Consider the following 6008-nt stretch of genomic DNA (forward strand, 5'->3'; position numbering starts at 1 on the left):
TTCATAATCTTGGGGGAGTTCTCCGTAAAATTTCAGGAAGTCGACAAATTGTAGTTTTTTTTTTCACTGTACTTTAAAAAAAGTCGGACAAAGGGGAGGCCCCCAACCTCGACAAAATATCGAAAAATAAAGTAGCTGTTCTTTGCCTAGACGCCCCCTTCAACCTTCCCTGAAAATTTCAAGCAAATCGGATAACTTTGTTCCAATTTTCAAAAGGGCGGGGAAAGGGGAGCTCCCCCTTCCCGTCCAAATATTAAAAAATCAGGTACCCCATAATAAATTCATAACCTCACGGAGTGTTCTCTGTAAATCTCAAGTAAATCCAAGAATGTTTTTTTACCCTCCACCATAGGATGGGGGGTATATTAACTTTGTCATTCCGTTTGTAACACATCGAAATATTGCTCTAAGACCCCATAAAGTATATATATTCTGGGTCGTGGTGAAATTCTGAGTCGATCTGAGCATGTCCGTCCGTCCGTCCGTCTGTTGAAATCACGCTAACTTCCGAACGAAACAAGCTATCGACTTGAAACTTTGCACAAGTAGTTTTTATTGATGTAGGTCGGATGGTATTACAAATGGGCCATATCGGTCCACTTTTACGTATAGCCCCCATATAAACGGACCCCCAAATTTGGCTTGCGAGGCCTCTAAGAGAAGCAAATTTCATCCGATCCGGCTGAAATTTGGTACATGGTGTTAGTATATGGTCTATAACAACCATACAAAAATTGGTCCATATCGGTCCATAATTATATATAGCCCCCATATAAACCGATTCCCCGATTTGGCTTGCGTGGCCTCTAGGAGAAGCAAATTTCATCCGATATGGCTGAAATTTGGTACATGGTGTTAGTATATTGTCTTTAACAATCATGCAAAAAATTGGTCCACATCGGTCCATAATTATATATAGCCCCCCATATAAACCGATCACCAGATTTGGCTTGCGAGGTCTCTAAGAGAAGCAAATTTCATCCGATCCTGCTGAATTTTGGAACATGGTACTAGTATATGGTCTCTAACAACCATGCAAAAATTGGTCCACATCGGTCCATAATTATATATAGCCCCCATATAAACCGATCACCAGATTTGATCTCCGGAGCTTCTTGGAAGACCAAAATTCATCTGATTCAGTTGAAATTTGGTACGTGGTGTTAATATATGGCCTCAAACTCCCACGCAAAAATTGGTCGAAATCGGTCCATAATTATATATAGCCACCATATAAACCGATCCCCAGATTTGACCTCCGGATCCCCTTGGAAGAGCAAAATTCATCCGATTCGGTTGAAATTTGGTACGTGATGTTAGTATATGGTATCCAACAACCATGCAGGAATTGGTTCATATCAGTCCATAATTATATATAGCCCCCATATAAACCGATCCCGAGATGTGGTTTTGGAGCCTCTTGGAGGAGCAAATTTCATCCGAGTCAGTTGAAATTTGGTACATTGTGCTAGTATATGGCCGTTAACAACCATGCCTAACTAGGTCCATATCGGTCTATAGTTATAAATAGCCCTCAGATAAATCGATCCCCAATCACACAAAAATTGGTCCATATCAAGTTTATAATTGTATATAGCCCCCATATAAGCGACCCCATATTTCAATTCTGGCTCCCAACGTACCGTGCAAAAGTCCATATCAATTCGTAATTATTTGTAGACTTACCTACACATACTTTTTATACCCTCCACCATAGGATGGGGGTATATTAACTTTGTCATTCCGTTTGTAACACATCGAAATATTGCTCTAAGACCCCATAAAGTATATATATTCTGGGTCGTGGTGAAATTCTGAGTCGATCTGAGCATGTCCGTCCGTCCGTCCGTCTGTTGAAATCACGCTAACTTCCGAACGAAACAAGCTATCGACTTGAAACTTGGCACAAGTAGTTGTTATTGATGTAGGTCGGATGGTATTGCAAATGGGCCATATCGGTCCACTTTTACGTATAGTCCCCATATAAACGGACCCCCAAAATTGGGGGGTCCGTTTATATGGGGATGAAATTTGCTCTAAGAGAAGCAAATTTCATCCGATCCGGCTGAAATTTGGTACATGGTGTATATGGTCTCTAACAACCATGCAAAAAATGGTCCACATCGGTCCATAATTATATATAGCCCCCATATAAACCGATCCCCCGATTTGACTTGCGGAGCCTCTAAGAGAAGCAAATTTCATTCGATCCGGCTGAAATTTGCTACATGGTTTTGGTATATGGTATCTAACATCCATGCAAAAATTGGTTCACATCGGTTCATAATTATATGTAGCCCCATATAAACCGATCCCCAGATTTGGCTTGCGGAGCCTCTAAGAGAAGCAAATTTCATCCGATCTAATGACCATGCAAAAATTGGCCCACATCGGCCCGTAATTATATATAGCCCCCATATAAACCGATCCCCAGATTTGTCCTCCGGAGCCTCTTAGAGGAGCAAAAGTCATCCGATCCGATTGAAATTTGGTACGTGGTGTTAGTATATTGTCTCTAACAACCATGCCAAAATTGGTCCATATCGATCCATTATTATATATAGCCCCCACATAAGCCGATCCCCAGATTTGACCTCCGGAGCCTCTTAGAGGAGCAAAATTCATCCGATCCGGTTGAAATTTGGTACGTGGTGTTAGTATATGGTATCCAATAACCATGCAGGAATTGGTCCATATCGGTCCATAATTATATATACTCCCCATATAAATCGATCCCCAGATTTGGCTTGCGGAGCCTCTAAGAGAAGCAAATTTTATCCGATCCGGTTTAAATTTGGTACGTGGTGTCAGCATATGATATCGGTTCATAATCATGGTTGCCATTCGAGCCAAAAATAATTTACCAAAATTTTATTTCTATTTCTAAATTTTGTTAAAATTTTATTTCTATAGAAAATTTTTGTTAAAATTTTATTTCTATAGAAAATCTTGTCAAAATTTTATTTCTATAGAAATTTTTTTCCAAATTTTACTTCTATAGAAAATGTTGTCAAAATTTTATTTCTATAGAAAATGTTGTCAAAATTTTATTTCTATAGAAAATTTTTGTTAAAATTTTATGTCTATAGAAAATCTTGTCAAAATGTTATTTCTATAGAAAATTTAGTCAAAATTTTATTTCTATAAAAAATTTTGTTAAAATTTTATTTCTATAGAAAAGTTTGTTAAAATTTTATTTCTGTAGAAAATTTTATCAAAATTTTCTTTCTATAGAAAATTTTGTGAAAATTTTGTTTCTATAGAAAATTTTGTTAAAATTTTTTTATGTCTATAGAAAATTTTGTCAAACTGAATTATATACGTATTTGATCGATCTTTTTTGATTTAATATAACCACGTATGGACTTACATACAATTTAGAAGACGGTGTTAGGAGGTTTTAAGATACCTTGTCATCGGCAAGCGTTACCGCAACTTAAGTAATTCGATTGTGGATGGCAGTGTTAGAAGAAGTTTCTACGCAATCCATGGTGGAGGGTCCATAAGCTTCGGCCTGGCCGAACTTACGGCCGTATATACTTGTTTTACTTTTACTGTACTTTCGTTGCGGTAACGCTTGCCGATGGCAAGGTATCTTAAAACCTCCTAACACCGTCTTCTAAATTGTATGTAAGTCCATACGTGGTATATATTAAATCAAAAAAGATCGATCAAATACGTATGTAATTCAGTTTGACAAAATTTTCTACAGAAATAAAATTTGAACAAAATTTTCTATAGAAATAACATTTTCACAAAATTTTCTATAGAAATAAAGTTTTGACAAAATTTTCTATAAAAAGAAAATTTTGACAAAAATTTCTACAGAAATAAAATTTTAACAAAATAAAATTTTGACAAAAATTTCTATAGAAATAAAATTTTTGGTAGATTATTTTTGGCTCGAGTGGCAACCATGATTATGAACCGAATAAAATTTTAACAAAAATGTTCTATAGAAATAACATTTTGACAAAAGTTTCTATAGAAATAAAATTTTGACAATGATGAAAATTTGATTATGAACCGAATAAAATTTTGACAAAATTTTCTACAGAAATAAAATTTTGATAAAATTTTCTATAGAAATAAAATTTTGATAAAATTTTCTATAGAAATAAAATTTTGATAAAATTTTCTATACAAATAAAATTTTGGTAGATTATTTTTGGCTCGAGTGGCAACCATGATTATGAACCGATATGGATCAATTTTTGTGTGATTGGAGATCGGCTATATATAACTATAGACCGATATGGACCAATTTTGGTATGGATGTTAGCGGCCATATACTAACACCACGTTCCAAATTTGAACCGGATCGGATGAATTTTGTTCCTCCAAGATGCTCCGTAGGTCAAATCTGGAGAACGTTTTATATGGGGGCTATATATAATTATTAACCGATATGGACCAATTCTGGCACGGTTGTTAAAGATCATATACTAACACCATGTTCCAAATTACAACCGGATTGCATGAAATTTGCTTCTCTTAGAGGCTCCGCAAGCCAAATCGGGGGATCGGTTTATATGGGGGCTATATATAATTATTGACCGATTGATTTTTGCATAGTTGTTAGAGACCATATACTTACACCATGTACCAAATTTCAGCCGGATCGGATGAAATTTGCTTCTCTTAGAGGGTCTGCAAGCCAAATTTGGGGGTCCGTTTATATGGGGGCTATACGTAAAAGTGGTATGGCCCATTTGCAATACCATCCGACTTACATCAATAACAACTACTTGCGTCAAGTTTCAAGTCGATAGCTTGTTTCGTTCGGAAGTTAGCGTGATTTCAACAGACGGACGGACGGACGGACATGCTCAGATCGACTCAGAATTTCACCCCAACCCGAAAATATATGTACTTTAGGGGTCTTAGAGCAATATTTCTATGTGTTACAAACGGAATGACAAAGTTAATATACCCCCATCCTATGGTGGAGGGTATAAAAATGAGGTACCCTATTTTCACCACATGATTACCATCTACGTTCTCCGAACATTTTTCATGTGAAAAAATAAAATTCTTTTATAACAAAAGCAACTGCAATGAATTCAAATTATAAATTTTTGTGTGCGATGTGTGTAAAAAAAGATTTTCCCGCTTTTCCGTTGCAACTTTTCTTGAATATCCTTTGCTTTAAACTTCACGGAGATCTAGACCTTTCCAACGAATGGCAATCGGTTCGTGCGTTCTGGAGTTATTGCGTCAGGAAGGAAAACTCGACATATTTTTATATAGGAGATTACACTTACCCTCAAAAACGCTCATCCTGTGCAAAAAAATCAAAGTAGCGCAAAATTTGCACCGTAACATTGCGTTTACGGAAAGGGTCTGATTTTTATGCTTTCGTATTTGTATGGCCAATAGCGGTTCTCACCTTAAAGGTGGGTATTAAGTTCGAGTTTAGCCGCTTTTTTTCACGATTACTTTTCTTAATTTATCCACTTTAAGGAATACAAACTTTGTGAAAATTTGCTTTGGTCTATTCCCCATCAAGTAACAATAAAATTTGCAACAAATAAAGGGTGATTTGTTAAGAGCTTGATAACTTTTTTTTTTAAAAAACGCATAAAATTTGCAAAATCTCATCGGTTCTTTATTTGAAACGTTAGATTGGTCCATGACATTTACTTTTTGAAGATAATTTCATTTAAATGTTGACCGCGGCTGCGTCTTAGGTGGTCCATTCGGAAAGTCCAATTTTGGGCAACTTTTTCGAGCATTTCGGCCGGAATAGCCCGAATTTCTTCGGAAATGTTGTCTTCCAAAGCTGGAATAGTTGCTGGCTTATTTCTGTAGACTTTAGACTTGACGTAGCCCCACAAAAAATAGTCTAAAGGCGTCAAATCGCATGATCTTGGTGGCCAACTTACCGGTCCATTTCTTGAGATGAATTGTTCTCCGAAGTTTTCCCTCAAAATGGCCATAGAATCGCGAGCTGTGTGGCATGTAGCGCCATCTTGTTGAAACCACATGTCAACCAAGTTCAGTTCTTC

This window comes from Haematobia irritans, chromosome 5, assembly GCF_050003625.1.
Source record: "Haematobia irritans isolate KBUSLIRL chromosome 5, ASM5000362v1, whole genome shotgun sequence".
NCBI classification, from domain to species: domain Eukaryota; kingdom Metazoa; phylum Arthropoda; class Insecta; order Diptera; family Muscidae; genus Haematobia; species Haematobia irritans.